Raw genomic sequence first — 19,051 nt, 5'->3', positions numbered from 1 at the left:
CGCAGAAATAGCAGCGGGCGCCCCCGGTGCGACTTGGCGTTTGGACCGCGCAAGCCTGTGGGGTGTCCGGGGGGGGGGTGGGTTTGTCGCGACGGGTACGTACGGAGCCCAATGGGCTGCCGCGCGGTCGGGGCCGTAGGCGCGGGTATTACGCGCGGCCACGTCTAGGGAGGCTGCTAGGGCCCGTGCCTCTAAGAGTCCTAGCGACTCTTTTTCTAGAAGTCTTTGGCGGATTTGGGAGGAGTTCATACCTGCCACAAAAGCATCGCGCATTAACATGTCCGTGTATTCATTTGCGTTCACCGAAGGGCAGCTGCAGGCTCGTCCCAAAATTAGTAGCGCGGCGTAGAATTCATCTATCGATTCTCCGGGACTTTGCCGTCTCGTTGCGAGTTGACAGCGAGCGTAGATCTGGTTTACTGGGCGGACATAGAGACTTTTCAGTGCTGCGAACGCCGTCTGGAAATCCTTGGGGTCGAGAAATGCCGACGCAGAGCACGGGAGGCGGTCTATTGGCTGGGCATCAGCCAGGACATTGCTAACACAGTCCTCAATTGCCCCATCTGTCAGAAGTTTCAGCCAGCTCAACCCAAAGAAACGTTGCAGCAGCACGGGATTGTGACCTCTCCATGGTCCAAAGTCAGTGTAGACCTTTTCCACGCCAAGGGGCATGACTACGCACTCCTGGTCGACTACTTCTCCAGTTACCCAGTAGTGAAACTGTCCAACCTCACGTCGAAGGCGGTAATCAAAGCCTGCAAAGAAACGTTCGCCAGGCATGTCGGGTCTCCGTGAGGGGCGGCGTCTTTTGTGCTGTGACGCCGCACGTCGTCAGTGATGCTGCGCGCCCGTGGCGGGTGACGCCGTCACGAATGGCATCACGCCGCTACTGGCCCATTTGGGGCCGTTTGGGGGGGCCTGACGCCGGAATGATCTGCGCCGTTTTTGGCGCCGGGTTCAGGCCATCGCACCGATTATCGGAGGATCCCGCCCATAGTATTTGCAGTAAACGAAACCATTTATGAGAGTCATTGTTACACTAACTATTCTGACCCGACTAGACCCTCTTATCGATATTCAGTATTCTGTAAACCAAACTATCGAGGCACACTCCAGAAATGTCACTGTTACAAACCTAGGGCTGACTAGGGAAGATGCTCGATGCATGGCTAAGTATCTAATAACTTCTCCATTTATGATTGGAAACCTGCTAATCGTTCTAGTCACACCATTCAGGCCGTTTACTCCATAGGATGGTACTTTCAACAGAATCCTTCAATCAAACGGACTGATTTATTTAAAAATCTTCTTGTGTTACCCTCTGAGCTAATCCATCAAAATCTTAAAAGTGGAAACTTCCGGTTGCGGCTATGCCGAGGTAGGTCGCACGTTTGGTAGCTCCCGCCAGGAACGGATTTTTGGGCTCTTTAGAGGGGCCCCAACGGCAATTGTTCGACGGTTTGTTAGTGCTCTTTGGGGGGGTTTAAACTAATACAGCAGGGGCATGGGAACCTGGATTGTAGTTTTAGGGTACGGGAGATTGAGAGTATAGAGGTCAGGAGCACAGAATTGACTTCGCAGGAGGGGGCCAGTGTTCAGGTAGGTGGTTTGAAGGGTGTCTACTTCAATGCCAGGAGTATACGAAATAAGGTAGGGGAACTGGCAGCATGGGTTGGTACCTGGGACTTCGATGTTGTGGCCATTTCGGAGACATGGATAGAGCAGGGACAGGATGGTTGTTGCAGGTTCCGGGGTTTAGGTGTTTTAGTAAGCTCAGAGAAGGAGGCCAAAGAGGGGGAGGTGTGGCGCTGCTAGTCAAAAACAGTATTACGGTGGCGGAGAGGATGCTAGATGGGGACTCTTCTTCCGAGGTAGTCTGGGCTGAGGTTAGAAACAGGAAAGGAGAGGTCACCCTGTTGGGAGTTTTCTATAGGCCTCCAAATAGTTCTAGGCATGTAGAGGAAAGGATGGCGAAGATGATTCTGGAAAAGAGCGAAAGTAACAGGGTAGTTATTATGGGAGACTTTAACTTTCCAAATATTGACTGGAAAAGATATAGTTTGAGTGCATTAGATGGGTCGTTTTTTGTACAATGTGTGCAGGAGGGTTTCCTGACACAATATGTTGACAGGCCAACAAGAGGAGAGGCCACCTTGGATTTGGTTTTGGGTAATGAACCAGGCCAGGTGTTAGATTTGGAGGTAGGTGAGCACTTTGGGGACAGTGACCACAATTCGGTGATATTTACGTTAGTGATGGAAAGGGATAAGTATACCCCACAGGGCAAGAGTCATAGCTGGGGGAAGGGCAATTATGATGCCATTAGACATGACTTGGGGGGGATAGGTTGGAGAAGTAGGCTGCAAGTGTTGGGCACACTGGATATGTGGAGCTTGTTTAAGGCTATGGGGTAATAGATATAGGACAGAGGTCAGAGGTAGGTTCTTTACACAAAGAGTGGTGAGGCCGTGGAATGCCCTACCTGCAACAGTAGTGAACTCGCCAACATTGAGGGCATTTAAAAGTTTATTGGATAAGCATATGGATGATAATGGCATAGTGTAGGTTAGATGGCTTTTGTTTTTTGACTTCCCATGTCGGTGCAACATTGTGGGCCGAAGGGCCTGTACTGCGCTGTATCGTTCTATGTTCTATGGCTCCCAGTGTGGGAAGGTGATAGCAAGGTTACCCCGGCACTGTGTGGATTGGACCAGGAGTGGAGCAGTTAAGAAAGTGATTCTGGTGCAGCGGAAAATGCGAGGGAGGAGAAGCAAGATGGCGGCAGGTGGAGACCAAGCAGCGTGGGCGCAGTGGTCGATTTCTGGCGCGCCCTGCTCCCCCTAGTTAGAGACTGTGACTGTCAGGCCGTTTCGGCCACGGAACACTCAAACTTGCTAATGAGAGACGCATTTACGGGCATAGGGTCTACATCCGCCAGCGCCTCTTAAAGGGGTGGCCCTCGACCTCGCGGCGACCAAAAAACTAGCGCTTTCATTTACGGTCGCATCACGCAACATTCAGGCTTATGCCCCCAACCGCGCGGCCCACCTCCCCTGTGCATCGTGGACTCCGCAGACGGCCGCCCCATCACGGACCCCATCAGCGATCGCCCTCAGTTAATCCCACGCCTGTGTAACGCAACAGGCAATCAGCCCCGGGGGGCCCAAATGCTACTTCTGTGGGCAGTCAAAACACCCCCGACAGTGCTGCCCGGAGCGCAGCGCCCTCTGCAAGGCCTGTGGCAGTGTGCCAGGCCCGCTCAATCGCCGCTATTGTCCCGTTCCCCCTCACATGCAGCCAGTGGGTGCCGCCATCTTCCACTCCTAGGACCACATGCGGCCAGTGGACGCTGCCATCTTGCTCGACTCGCAACACATGCGGCCTGTGGGCGCCGCCATCATGCTTTCCCCACGACACGTGCGGCCCATGGGCGCCGCCATCTTACCCGACTCAGGACCCATGCCCGTCGGGCACCTCATCCGGCTGCTCATCACCTGCAACCGCCAATGACCAGCTGCATCTCGCCTCGGTCACGATTGACCAGTCTCGACCACACAATCTCGCGACTGCTTCAACTAAAGTGAAGGTCAACGGGCATGAGATCTGCCTGCTGGGCCGTGGGAGCACTGAGAGCTTCAATCACCCTGATACAGTAAGGCGCTGCTCCCACACGATACACCCCGCTAACCAGAGAATCTCCCTGGCCTCCGGGTCCCACTCCATGGCGATCCGGAGGTACTGCATCGCCACTCTCCCTGTCCAGGGCGTGGAGTTCTGCGGCCTCCGCCTCTACGTCCTCCCACACACATACACTCAATCTCTCACTCAGTCTCTCACAGACTGTGACACACACATACTCACTCTTGTCTCACACACACACACTCACCTTCACTCTGTCTCTCACACACACACACTCACCTGCACTCTGTCTCTCACACACACACCCTCATTCACACACAAACACACTCACTCTGTCTCACTCACACACACGCTCACTGAATCTCACACACACATAGACACACTCTTACCCTGTCTCATCACTCACACACACTCTCACTCTGTCTCTCTCACACACCACTCTCACTTTGTCTCTCACACACACACTTTTACTCTGTTTCACTCACACACACTCTCACTCTGTCTCTCTCACACACCACTCTCACTTTGTCTCTCACACACACACTTTTACTCTGTTTCACTCACACACACTCTCACTTTGTCTCTCACACACACACTCACTCTGTGTCTCACACACTCTCTCTGTCTCTCACACAAACACAACTCTCTCACTCTGTCTCTCTCACACACTCACACACACACTCACTGACACACACTCTGCCTCTCACAAACTCTCACAGAAACACACATCCACACTCTACCTCTCTCACACACTCCCTCACTGAATCTCTCACACACACATAAACACACTCTCACCCTGTCTCACACACACACATATTCACTCTATCTCACACATACTCTCACTCTGTCTCTCACACACTCTCTCAGACACGCTCTCACTCTGTCTCTCACACACCCGCAGAAACACACACACTCGCACTCTGTCTTGTACACTCTCACACGCACATTCTGTCTCTCTCAAACACACACACTCTCACTCTCACTGTCTCTCACACATACTTTCACTGACACACTCTCACTCTGTCCCTCACACACTCACTGACACACTCTTACTCTGTATCTACACACTCTCTCACACACAAACACACTTACACACTCTCACACGCAAACTGTCACTGTCTCTAACACACTTACACACTCATTCTGTCTCTCACACACAGACACTCAATCTCTCACTCAGTCTCTCCCAGACTGTGACACACACATACTCAGTCTTGTCCCACACGTACAGACTCACCTTCACTCTGTCTCTCACACACACACACACTCACCTGCACTCTGTCTCTCACACACACACACCCTCACTCGCACACACAAACACACTCACTCTGTCTCACTCACACACACGCTCACTGAATCTCACACACACATAAACACACTCTCACTCTGTGTCTGACACACTCTCTCACACACACATCACTCTGTCTCTTACACACTCTCACACACACACTCACTCTGTCTCTCACACACTCTCACTGACACACACTCTGTCTCTCACAAACTCTCACAGAAACACACATACACACTCTACCTCTCTCACACAGACCCTCGCTGAATCACACACACACACATAAACACACTCTCACCCTGTCTCACACACAAACATATTCACTCTATCTCACACACACAGGCATGCGCAGACTTTCACTCTGTCTCTCACCCACTCGCTCTCACACACAAGCATCACGCATACTGGCACTCTGACTCACACACACACATATTCACTCTGTCTCACACTCAAGTGACACGCAAACTGGCACCCTGTTTGTCTCACTCACCTACATACTCACACACTCACACTCTGTCTTGCACATTCCCTCACAGTCTGTCTCTCTCACACTCTCACTCTGTGTCTCACACTCTCAGACACACACTCAGAAACACATACGCTCGCACTCTGTCTTGCACACACTTTCTCACACACACATACTCTCACTCTGTCTCTCTCACACACCACTCTCACTTTGTCTCTCACACACACACTTTTACTCTTGTTTCACTCACACACACTCTCACTTTGTCTCTCACACACACTCTCACTCTGTGTCTCACACACTCTCTCTGTCTCTCTCACACAAACACAACTCTCTCACTCTCACTCTGTCTCTCTCACACACACACACACACTGACACACACTCTGTCTCTCACAAACTCTCACAGAAACACACATCCACACTCTACCTCTCTCACACACACCCTCACTGAATCTCACACACAGACATAAACACTCTCACCCTGTCTCACACACACACATATTCACTCTATCTCACACACTCTCACTCTGTCTCTCACACACTCTCAGACACACTCTCACTCTGTCTCCCACACACTCTCACAGACACACACATCCTCGCACTCTGTCTTGCTCACACTCTCACTCTGTCTCTCACACACTCTCTCAGACACGCTCTCACTCTGTCTCTCACACACCCGCAGAAACACACACGCTCGCACTCTGTCTTGTACACTCTCACACACACACTCTCTCTCAAACACACACACTCTCACTCTCACTGTCTCTCACACATACTTTCACTGACACACTCTCCCTCTGTCTCTCACACACTCACTGACACACTCTTACTCTGTATCTACACACTCTCTCACACACAGTCACACTTACAAACTCTCACACGCAAACTGTCACTGTCTCCAACACACTTACACACTCATTCTGTCTCTCACACACAGACACTCACTCTCTCACTCAGTCTCTCCCAGGCTGTGACACACACATACTCACTCTTGTCTCACACACACACATTCACCTTCACTCTGTCTCTCACACACACACTCACCTGCACTCTGTCTCTCACACACACACCCTCACACACACACAAACACACTCACTGTCTCACTCACACACACGCTCACTGAATCTCACACTCACATAAACACACTCTCACTCTGTGTCTGACACACTCTCACACACACATCACTCTGTCTCTCACACACTCTCACTGACACTCACTCAGTCTCTCACAGACTGTGACACACACACTCACTCTGTCTCTCTCACACATACACACATTGTCACTTGTCTCACACACACACTCACCTTCACTCTGTCTCTCACACACACCTCACTCACACGCTCACTCTGTCTCACTTACACACACGCTTACATAAACACATTCACTCCACGTCTCACACACACTCTCACTCTGTCTCTCTCAAGCACAGGCACGCACATACTTTCACACTGTCTCTCACCCACTTGCTCTCACACACAAGTGACATGCACACTGGAACTCTGTCTGTCTCACTCACATACATACACACTCGCACTCTGTCTTCCACACACTCTCACTCACAGACACTCACTCTGTCTTTCACACCCTCACACACACTCTCCCTCTATCTCTCACACACTCTCACTCTGTCACACACACAGACTCTCACTCTGTCTCTCATACACACTCTCAATCTGTCTTGCCCACACTCACACATACTCGCACTCTTTCACACACTCACAGAAACACACATGCTCGCACTCTGTCTCACACACTCTCAGACACACTCTCATTGTCTCTCAGACACTCTCTCTGCCTCTCACACATTCTTACAGAAACAAACACACTATATCTTGCACACACTCTCTCACACAGACACATACACTCTCACTCTGTCTATCACACACATATACACAATCTCACTCACTCTGCCTCTCACACACACTCACTACCTCTCACAGACTCTCCCACAAACACACACTCTGTCTTGCACACACTCTCATACACACTCTCACTCTCTCACACTCATACACAAGCACTCTGGCACTCTGTCTCTTTCACACGCACAACTCTCACTACGTCTCTCACACTCACCGAAACACACACACTGGCACCCTGTCTTGCACACACTCCCTCACACTCTCTCACACACTCTCACAGAAACACACACACACACTCTGTCTTGCTCACACTCCCTCACACACACACTCTCACTCTGTCTCTCACACACACACATTCATTCTCACTCTCACTCTGTCTCTCATACACTCTGATACATACTCTCACTCTGTTTCACACTCTCTCAGACACTCTCACTCTGCCTCTCACACACTCTCACAGACGCACTCTCACTCTGTCTCTCACACACTCTCGCAGTAACACACACAGTCGCACTCTGTCTTGCACACACCCTCTCACTCACACACACTCTCACTCTGTCTCTCTCACACACCACTCTCACTTTGTCTCACACACACACTCTTACTCTGTCTCACTCACACACGTTCTCACTCTGTCTCTCACACACTCTCACAGAAGCACACACACTCGCACTCTGTCTTGCACACACTCTCACACACACACTCACACTCTCACTCTGTCTCCCTCACACAAACACAACTCTCTCACTCTTACTCTGCCTCTCTCACACACACTCTGTCTCTCACACACTCTCACAGAAACACACATACGCACTCTACCTCTCTCACACACACCCTCACTGAATCTCAACACACACATAAACACACTCTCACGCACACACATAATCACTCTATCTCACACACACACTCTCACTCTGCCTCTCTCATGCACAGGCATGTGCACACTTTCACTCTGTCTCTCACCCACTCGCTCTCACGCACAAGTGTCACGCATACTGGTACTCTGTCTCACACACACGCATATTGACTCTGTCTCTCACCCACTCTCTTCAGACACACACTCACTCTGTCACACACAAGTGACACGCATACTGGCACCCTGTCTGTCTCACTCACATACATACATACATACTCACACTCTGTCTTGCACACTCCCTCTCACTCTGTCTCTCACACACTCTCACTGACACACTCACTCTGTCTCTGCACACACACACACACTCATACTGTCTCTCATAAACTCTCACACACACTGTCGCTGTCTCTAACACACTCACACACTCACTCTGTCACATTCTCTCACACAGACACCCACTCTCACTCAGTCTCTCACAGACTGTGAAACACACACTCACTCTGTCTCTCTCACACACACACACTATCATTTGTCTCACACACACACTCACCTTCACTCTGTCTCACACACACCCTCACTCTCACACACAAACACACTCTCACTCTGTCTCACTTACACACACGCTCGCTGAACCTCACACACACATAAACACATTCACTCTATGTCTCACACACACTCTCACTCTGTCTCTCTCACACACCACTCTCACTCTGTCTCTCACACACACACTCTTACTCTGTCTCACTCACACACTCTCACTTTGTCTCTCACACACACTCTCATTCTGTCTCTCACACACACTCTCACTCTGTCTCTCTCACACAAACACAACTCTCTCACTCTCACTCTGTCTCTCTCACACACACACACTCACTCTGTCTCTCACACACTCTCACTGGCACACACTATGTCTCTCACAAACCCTCACAGAAACACACATACACACTCTACCTCTCTCACAGACACCCTCACTGAATCTCTCACACACACATAAACACACTCTCACCCTGTCTCACACACACACATATTCACTCTATCTCACACACACACACTCACTCTGCCCCTCACACACACACTCTCACTCTGCCTCTCTCACGCACAGGCATGCGCACACTTTCACTGTCTCTCACCCACTCGCTCTCACACACAAGTGTCACGCATACTGGCACTCTGTCTCACACACACACATATTCACTCTGTCTCTCACCCACTCTCTTCAGACACACTCTCATTCTGCGCTGCCTTGCTACTCGGCCTGGACTTCCAGTGCAACCTCCAGAGCCTAACCCTGAAATTCGGAGGGCCCCTACCACCCCTTCCTGTGTGCGGCCTCGTGACCCTTAAGGTCGACCTTTTTGCAAATCTAACCCCGGATTGCAAACCCGTCGCCACCAGGAGCAGACGGTACAGCGCCCAGGACAGGACCTTCATCAGGTCTGAAGTCCAGCGGCTGCTTCGGGAAGGTGTAGAAGCCAGGTATTTCTAATACACCTAATATGGGTAAAAGATAGCTGTTTAAGTGTAAATATTAATCCCCAATTTTAAGTTAATGATTAAAAACACATATTCTGCAAATTCATTTAATCATTTTCTCCAACACAACTTTTAGGTACATAGTTTTAAAGTAACACAGAAGTCTGATAAAACAAACATTTTTCACTACGTTTCTCCAACGACAAGGGCTGAATCCATGGCAACGAGGTGACAAGAGCCCAGTAACTTAAAGGCTCTATTGTTCTCATTTCGGGCCATTAGTGATTACAGTCTGAATCACATTCCATAACTTATACAGGCTGAAACATTCTAGACTATGCTGTTTTTTTTATAAATGGACAGTTTATAAAACATCAAATCAAATATATTTGATTCCAACATTCTCAAAACATAACAATTTCATAGAAGCAGCATAATTCAATTTACTAGATTAAAACAGACAGTTTGATTTACATTTTTCAAGTCATTGTCCAGCATTGCATGACAAGATAACATGAAGTCTCCATTGTTACAATAGCCAAGCCAGCATAAAACCAATTTCTGCTGACCTTGACAAAGCACCATAGCGCATTCTTTAACATACACAAGTATGCAGAGATGAAACTATTAGAAGTAATGTTACATATTAAAGATGGGCAGCTGGCCGTCAAATCAGATGTGTTTGAGTAACCCAAACCAATTAGGATTCTATTGGGGTGTGATTAGATGGCTTAAGACAGAATTGAAACAGTATAACTGAAGAGTTTTGTTCCGCCATTTTTTGGGTAGGGTAGGTAGGTTTGTTAGTTGTTTGGTTGGTGGTGTTGGTTTGAAGCTGAAGAGTAGCTCTCTCTCTCTTTTTCGACTTACTATTCGTTATCTGTCTCCCTGTATTCATATTTCATTTTCAGACTTTGACTTTAAAAGTTATTGTCGAGCTGTTTGCTTAAGCAAGCAAATTTTATCTGTGATTGTTTGAAGGTTCAATTGTCGACAAATTGCCTCTTTGTGAGCCATATGATGGCTGGACTTTAAAATGACTTTCAATTGTAAGACAAATAAAACAATTCTTATTTGCACCTGAGAAGCTTTAACTTAAATTTCTACTGAGTTCCAGTAATCGCAAAGTGCTGCTGGTAACCGAATGGTTGAAATCCTTCAGAAGGCATCATCGAAGCCAGCAACAGCCCCTGGAGAGCCCAAGTGGTAGTGGCCAAACCTGGGGAGAAAAACAGGATGGTTGTTGACTACAGTCAGAACCTCAATCGGTACATGCAGCTCGACGCCTACCCCCTCCCACGCATATCTGATATGGTCAATCAGATTGCACAGTAATCTCGACAGTAGACCTGAAATCTGCCTACCACCCGCTCCCCATCCGCAAGGCGGACCGCCCACACACTGCGTTCGAGGCAGACGGCCGCCTTTACCACTTTCTTAGGGTTCCCTTTGGCGTCACCAACGGGGTCTCGGTCTTCCAACGGGAGATGGACCGAATGGTTGACCGGTACGGGCTGCGGGCCACTTTCCCGTACCTGGACAATGTGACCATCTGCGGCCACGATCAGCAGGGCCTTGACGCCAACCTTGCCAAATTTCTCCACACCGCCACTCTCCTGAACCTCATGTATATCAAGGAGAAGTGCGTGTTCAACACAAACCGCTTAGCCATCCTCAGCTATGTAGTCCAGAACGGAGTTCTGGGGCCCGACCACGATCGCATGCGCCCCCTCATGGAACTCCCCCTCCCCCACTGCCCCAAGGCCCTCAAACGTTGCCTGGGGTTCTTTTCATATTACGCCCAGTGGGTCCCAAACTATGTGGACAAGGCCCACCCATTCATTCAATCCACTGTTTTCCCTCTGACGGCCGAGGCTCACCAGGCCTTTAACCGTATCAAGACCGACATCGCCAAGGCCGCGATGCACGCGGTCGACGAGACGCTCCCCTTCCAAGTCGAGAGCAAATCATCAGACATCGCTCTGGCCCCCACCCTCAACCAGGCAGGCAGGCCTGTGGCATTCTTTTCCCGCACTCTCCATGCCTCAGAAATTCAGCACTCCTCCATTGAAAAAGAGGCCCAAGCCATCGTTGAAGCTGTGCGACACTGGAGGCATGACCTGGCCAGCAGGAGATTCACTCTCCTCACTGACCAACGGTCGGTTGCCTTCATGTTTAATAACACTCAGCGGGGCAAGATCAAAAACGATAAAATCTTGAGGTGGAGGATTGAGCTTTCCACCTACAATTACGAGGTTTTGTACCGCCCCGGTAAGCTCAACGAGCTCCCCGATGCCCTATCCCGAGGTACATGTGCCAGCGCACAAGTGGACCGACTCCGGATCCTGCACGAAAACCTCTGTCACCCAGGGGTCACACGTGTTTATCATTTCATCAAGGCCCGCAACCTGCCCTACTCCATCGAGGAAGTCAGGGCGATCACCAGAGACTGCCAGGTCTGCGTGGAGTGTAAACCGCACTTCTACCGGCCAGACCATGGGCAGCACGGTAGCATTGTGGATAGCACAATTGCTTCACAGCTCCAGGGTCCCAGGTTCGATTCCCGGCTTGGGTCACTGTCTGTGCGGAGTCTGCACATTCTCCCCGTGTGTGCGTGGGTTTCCTCCGGGTGCTCAGGTTTCCTCCCACAGTCCAAAGGTGTGCAGGTTAGATGGATTGGCCATGGTAAATTGCCCTTAGTGTCCAAAATTGCCCTCAGTGTTGGGTGGGATTACTGGGTTATGGGGATAGGGTGGAGGTGTGGACCTTGGGTAGGGTGCTCTTTCCAAGAGCTGGTGCAGACTCGATGGGCCGAATGGCCTCCTTCTGCACTGTAAATTCTATGATAAGACCGTGCGCGCCTGGTGAAGGCCTCCCCCCCTTTGAACGTCTCAACGTGGACTTCAAAGGGCCCCTCCCCTCCACCAACCGCAACACGTACTTTCTCGGTGTGATTGATGAATATTCCCGATTCCTCTTTGCCGTCCCATGCCCCGACATGATGTCTGCCACCGTCATCAAAGCCCTCAACACCATCTTCGCTCTGTTCGGCCTCCCCGCCCACGTCCACAGCGACCGGGGTTCCTCATTCATGAGCGATGAGCTGCGCCAGTACCTGTTCAACAGGGGCATTGCCTCGAGCAGGACGACCAGCTGGCCCTACGGTCAACCCCAGGGGAAACGGACAGGTGGAGCGGGGGAATGGGACGGTCTGGGCCGTCCAGCTGGCCCTATGGTCCAGAAATCCCCCAGCCTCCCGCTGGCAGGAGGTATTCCCCGACGCACTTCACTCCATTTGGTCGCTCCTGTGCACCGCGACTAATGAAACCCCCCATGAACGTCTCTTCGCCTTCCCTAGCAAGTCCACCTCTGGGGTTTACTCCTGACATGGCTGACAGCTCCAGGACCCATTCTCCTCCGTAGACACGTTTGACTCCACAAGGCGGATCCGTTGGTTGAGAGGGTATAGCTACTTCACGCTAACCCGCAGTACACCTACATATAGCATACCCCGACGGCCGCCAAGACACAGACTCCCTCAGGGACCTGGCACACACCCCCTCCGACCCAGCGCCACCCTCCCCCCCCCGGCGCACCCCACCGCAGCCCCCACTCCGGGACAATCCGTCCTCCCCTTGCTCACACCCGGGGATGAAGAGGATTTCAACACGCTCCCAGAGTCACCGAAGACCAAGCCGCCGCCGGAGTCGCCACCAGCTCTGCGGTGCTCTCAACGACAGATCAAAGCACCGGACCGCCTGAATTTGTAATATTCTCTGTACTTTTAAAACACAACTTTCTGTAGTTCTCCACCACCCCCGCCGGACTCATCTTTTTAACAGGGGGTGAATGTGGTTATCACCACTGATGTATATATAGGATGTTGATATAGGTGCTTTATGGTAAGGCCCCTGTACTACAGGTACGGGGGTAGATCCCTGCCTACTGGCTCCGCCCAGTAGGCGGAGTATAAATATGTGTGCTCCCAGTATAGCAGCCATTTCGTCAGCTGCTGTAGGAGGCCACACATCTCAGTGTAATAAAGCATCGATTACATCCTACTCTTGTCTTTGTGTAATTGATCGTGCATCAGTGAGAGTGTGTGCAAGACAGAGTGCGAGCGTGTGTGTTTCTGTGAGAGTGTGTGAAAGACAAGGTGAGAGTGTGTGTGTGAGGGAGTGTGTCAGACACAGAGTGAGCGTGTGTTTTTGTGCATGTGAGATTCAGTCAGCGTGTGTGTGAGTGAGACAGAGTGAGTGTGTTTGTGAGTGTGAGAGTGAGGGTGTGTGTGTGAGAGGCAGAGTGAAGGTGAGTGTGTGTGTGTGAGGGACAGAGAGATGGTGAGTTTGTGCGTGAGACAAGACTGAGTGTGTGTGTATCACAGTCTGTGAGAGACTGAGTGAGAGAGTGAGTGTCTGTGTGTGAGAGAGTGTGAGAGATAGAGTAAGTGTTGATGCACAATCGATACTCTTGAGACCACGCGGAGTCATATCGATTCAGCTTTAATCAGATAGAACTGTACCCAGCAGCGATGTTACAGAAGTGAAGGCTGCTGGGATGGCACCGGCTCTTATACCCCGCCTCTCAGGGCGGGGCTACGTACATTATCCAATGGTAGACCCCGCGGTCTAGCCAATGGTCATTCCTCTCTCAGGTACTGCAATACCTGGTATTATCACATTCACCCCCTGTTAAAAAGAGCCAGCGGGGTGATGGCCAGTGTTACTGTCGCCTTTTCATGGTAGGACCAGATATTGCAGGTCCATGCTGTCGAGGGTAACGGAGAAAGTTCTTGTGTTGTTTATTTTCTTCATGGTGCTACAACCAGACGATCGGGTGGCCTGGTCGCCCTACTGGAGCGTCTAAGTTTCGGTGGCGATCCTGGTGAGGGCCCCGGCAGTTGTGACTCCGGGAACGTGGTGTCTTCCTCCCAGGCAGTTTCGTCACCCCTAGGCGGTGCTGTAGGGTCGAAAAATGGGCAGAAGGAAGGGGTGCCTGTAGGGGGCGTCGGTGCCTGCTCGGCTCTGGGTCGGGGTTCTGGCGGCAGTACTGACCCTCCGGTCAGGTGCAGTTGGGGGGGGGGGGCAGTGGCTCGGGCGCGCGTGGGGCTCCGGCGGGTGCCTGGTCCCGAAGGGAGACCGTATCTGGGCGTCCGTCGGGGAACGCTAGGTAGGCGTACTGGGGGTTGGCATGCAGCAGGTGGACCCTCTCGACCAGCGGGTCCGACTTGTGCGCCCTCGCATGTTTCCGCAGCAGGACGGTTCCGGGTGTCGCTAGCCAGGTTGGGAGCGAGGTCCCCGAGGAGGAGTTCCTGGGGAAAACAAGGAGACGTGTCTGGTTCATGGTAGTACATAGCAGTGACCGAATGGAGTGAGTCTGAGCAAGACAGAGTCCGAGGGTGTGTGTGTCCGAGAGTGTGTGAGAGATAGAGTGAGAGTATATGTGAGTGCGTTAGTGTGTGAATGAGGGTGTGTGTGTGAGAGACAGAGTGCAGGTGAGTGTGTGTGTGTGAGAGACAGAGTGAAGGTGAGTGTGTGTGTGAGACAAGAGTGAGTTTGTGTGTGTCACTGTCTGTGAGAGACTGAGTGAGAGATTGAGTGTATGTGTGTGAGAGTGTGAGAGACAGAGTGAGTGTGTGTGTGTTGGAGACAGTGACAGTTTGCGTGTGAGAGTTTGTAAGTGTGACTGTGTGTGAGAGAGTGTGTAGAGACAGAGTAAGAGTGTGTCAGTGAGAGTGTGAGAGAGACGGAGTGAGAGTGAGAGTGTGTGTGTGAGAGAGATAGAGTGTGCGTGTGAGAGTGTAAAAGACAGAGTGCAAGCGTGTGTGTTTCTGCGAGTGTGTGAGAGACATAGAACATAGAAAATACAGCACAGAACAGGCCCTTCGGCCCACGATGTTGTGCCGAACCTTTGTCCTAGATTAATCATAGATTATCATTGAATCTACAGTGCAGAAGGAGGCCACTCGGCCCTTTGAGTCTGCACCGGCTCCCGGAAAGAGCACCCCACCCAAACCCAACACCCTCACCCAACACCAAGGGCAATTTGGACATTAAGGTCAATTTATCATTGGCCAATTCACCTAACCTGCACATTTTTGGATTGTGGGAGGAAACCGGAGCACCCGGAGGAAACCCACGCAGACACGGGGAGGACAGAGTGAGCGTGTGTGAGAGACAGAGTGAGAGTCTGAGCAAGACAGCGTGCAAGGGTGTGTGTGTCCGAGAGTGTGTGAGAGACAGAGTGAGAGTATATGTGAGAGACAGAGTGAGAGTGTGTGTGAGAGACAGAGTGAGAGTGTGTGAGAGACAGAGTGAGTGTGAGAGACAGAGTGAGTGTGAGAGTGTGTGCTTCTGTGAGAGTGTGTGAGAGACAGAATGAGAGTGTGTCTGAGGGTGTGTGAGAGACAGAGTGAGAGTGTATGTGTGTGAGACAGAGTGCCAGTGTGCATGTCACGTGTGTGTGAGAGCGAGTGGGTGAGAGACAGAGTGAAAGTGTGTGTCTGCCTGCGCTTGAGAGAGACAGAGTGAGAGTGTGTGTGTGTGAGGTACAGAGTGAGTGTGTGTGTGACTGAGATAGAGTGAATATGTGTGTGTGTGAGACAGGGTGAGAGTGTGTTTATGTGTGTGTGTGAGATTCAGTGAGGGTTTTTATGAGAGACAGAGTGAGTGTGTGTGAGAGAGAGAGACAGAGTGAGAGTGTGTGTGTGAGAGAGAGACAGAGTGAGAGTGTGTGTGTGAGATTGTGTGAGACACAGAGTGAGAGTGTGTTTGAGTGTGTGAGATTCAGTGAGGGTGTGTGTGAGAGACAGAGTGTGAGTGTTTGTGAGTGAGAGGGTGTGTGAGACATAGAGTGAATGTGTTTATGTGCGTGTGAGGTTCAGTGAGCGTAAGTGAGACAGAGTGAAGGTGAGTGTGTGTGTGTGTGAGACAAGTGATAGTGTGTGTGGTAGTATCAGGAATTGCGGTACCCGAGAGGCTGGAGACCATTGGGTAAGCTTAGCAGCTTGCCATTGGATGTTTGGTATGTGGCTCCGCCCTGACAGACGGGGCATAAGAACAGATGCTGTCCCAGCAGCCCTCATTCTGTACCGAAGCTGCTGGGGAACAGATCTAGTCTATTAAAGCCTTCAGTTATGATAAAGCCGAGGTTGTGAGTTTAATTGATCGTGCATCAATTTAATAGACTACTCTTGAGCTGAAAGAATGGTTCTCCGAATCAATCCAGAGTGTCTACAACTCAGCCTCCATACGGAGAACTCGGCTGTGATTTGTAAGCACTGGCTGTCGTGCTTTAAAGGCTACCTTGATACGGCCGGAGGCACCCCCTCGGGAGAACAGAAACTGCATCTTCTGCACTCGAGAGTAAGCCCTGGAATCTTCTCCCTCATCGAGGAGGCGGAGGACTATGATGATGCGATCGAACTGTTAAAAGGACATTATATACGCCCTGTGAACCAGGTCCACGCACGTCACCTGCTTGCAACTAGACGGCAAAGCCCAGGGGTATCGCTAGAGGACTTCAACCGTGCGCTACTAGTGCTAGGCAAGCTTCGGGCAGCGAGCACACGGAACTTCTAATCCGGGATGCCTTCATAGCAGGTATGAGCTCTTCAGAGATCCGACAAAGACTTTTAGAAAAGAACACCCTGAGACTGAGAGAGGCACGGGCCCTGGCAGGGCCCATGGATGTTGCCTCCCAAAACGTGCAGTCCTATGCGCCCGACCGTGCGGCGGCCCCCTGGCTGCGTGGCATCCCGCAGCGGCAGCCCCACTGACCTTCCCAGTGTCTCCGCATGCCTGCGCTGTAAGACGGCCCACGAGCTCCATTGGGCCCCGTTGCTTCTTCTGCGGGCAGGCGAAACACCCCCGCCAGCGCTGCCCAGGGTGCGGCAAGAAGGGCCATTTTGTGGGGGTCTGCCAAGCACGAGCCATGGCCGCGGTCTCCACGACTTCGGATGCCATCTTGGATGGGGCCCCAGGCCCCCAGCACAGCCGACTACATGCTGCCCGATCACAACCCACAACTGCTCCATCTGGCCTCGGTGACGCTGGACCAAATCGACCTCGGACACTCGCAACAGCAACGACGACGATCTTCATCAACTGCCACGAGACGTCTTGCCTGATCGACTCTGGGAGCACGGAGAGCTCCCAGAGCTCCCCGACACGGTAAGGCGCTGTTCACTTGTTACCCACCCGGTAAACCAAAGAATCTCCCTGGCCTCCGGGTCACACTCAGTGGAGATAAAGGGGTGTTGCCTAGCAGACCTCACTGTCCAAGGCAGGAAGTTCAACAATTTCCGCCTTTATGTCCTGCCGCACCTCTGTGCGGCTACACTCCTGGGGTTGGACTTCCAATGTAACTTGCAACGCCTCACTTTTAAATTCGGCAGCCCTATAGCTCCCCTTACTGTCTGCAGCCTCGCGACCCTTAAGGTCAACCCGCCTTCCCTGTTTGCGAACCTCACCCTGGATTGCAAACCCGTCGCCACCAGGAGCAGACGGTACAGTGCCCAGGACCGGACCTTCATCAGGTCAGAGGTCCAAAGGCTACTGAGGGAAGGGGTCAGTGAAGCTAGCAACAGGCCCTGGAGAGCTCAAGTAGTGGTGGTAAAGACCGGGGAGAAGCATAGGATGGTCGTCGACTACAGTCAGACCATCAACAGGTTTACGCAACTGGATGCGTACCCTCTCCCCCGCATATCCAACCTGGTGAACAGGATCGCGCAATACAAGGTCTTCTCCACGGTGGATCTCAAGTCCGCCTACCATCAGCTACCTCTCCGCAATAGTGACCACAAGTACACTGCCTTCGAAGCAGATGGGCGGCTCTACCAATTTTTGAGGGTTCCCTTTGGTGGCACTAATGGGGTCTCGGTCTTCCAACGCGAGATGGACCGAATGGTTGACCGGTACGGCTTACGTGCAACGTTCCCGTATCTTGATAACGTCACCATCTGCGGCCATGACCAGCAGGACCACGACACCAACCTCCGAAAATTTCTCCAGACCGCGAAAATCCTTAATTTAATGTACAATAAGGATAAATGCGTCTTTAGCACCGACCGCCTAGCCATTCTCGGCTACGTAGTGCGAAATGGAGTTATAGGCCCCGACCCTGAACGCATGCGCCCCCTTATGGAGTTCCCCCTCCCTCACTGCTCCAAGGCCCAGAAGCGCTGCCTCGGGTTTTTCAGTTATTACGCTCAGTGGGTCCCCAACTACGCAGACCAAGCCAGACCCCTGATCCAGTCCACAACCTTCCCCCTTCTGCCGCATCAAAGCAGACATTGCCAAGGCCACGATGCGCGCCACCGACGAGTCCCTCCCTTCCAGGTCCAGAGCAATGCGTCCGACCTAGCTTTGGCCGCCACCCTCAACCAAACAGGCAGACCCATGGCCTTCTTCTCCATGCTTCAGAAATTCGCCATTCCTCGGTCGAAAAGGAGGCACAAGCCATAGTTGAA

The 19,051-nt window shown here is 51.6% G+C and overlaps 1 protein-coding gene across 1 annotated transcript in view; it reads right to left on the bottom strand.

The window, feature by feature from the left end:
- Positions 1-9,706: 9,706 nt before the first annotated feature.
- The window catches only part of LOC140386620 (uncharacterized), a 171,641-nt gene continuing 162,296 nt past the window's right edge, over positions 9,707-19,051 (bottom strand). Inside the window, exon 2 of the transcript XR_011933640.1 lies at positions 9,707-10,801. The gene's annotated coding sequence lies outside the window, so the exon portion shown is untranslated. The remainder of the gene's footprint in view (positions 10,802-19,051) is intronic.

Source organism: Scyliorhinus torazame, chromosome 12, assembly GCF_047496885.1.
Source record: "Scyliorhinus torazame isolate Kashiwa2021f chromosome 12, sScyTor2.1, whole genome shotgun sequence".
In the NCBI taxonomy this organism is placed as follows: domain Eukaryota; kingdom Metazoa; phylum Chordata; class Chondrichthyes; order Carcharhiniformes; family Scyliorhinidae; genus Scyliorhinus; species Scyliorhinus torazame.
The sequence above is the reverse complement of the archived record's forward strand: the minus strand, read 5'-3'. Positions and strand labels throughout refer to the sequence as shown.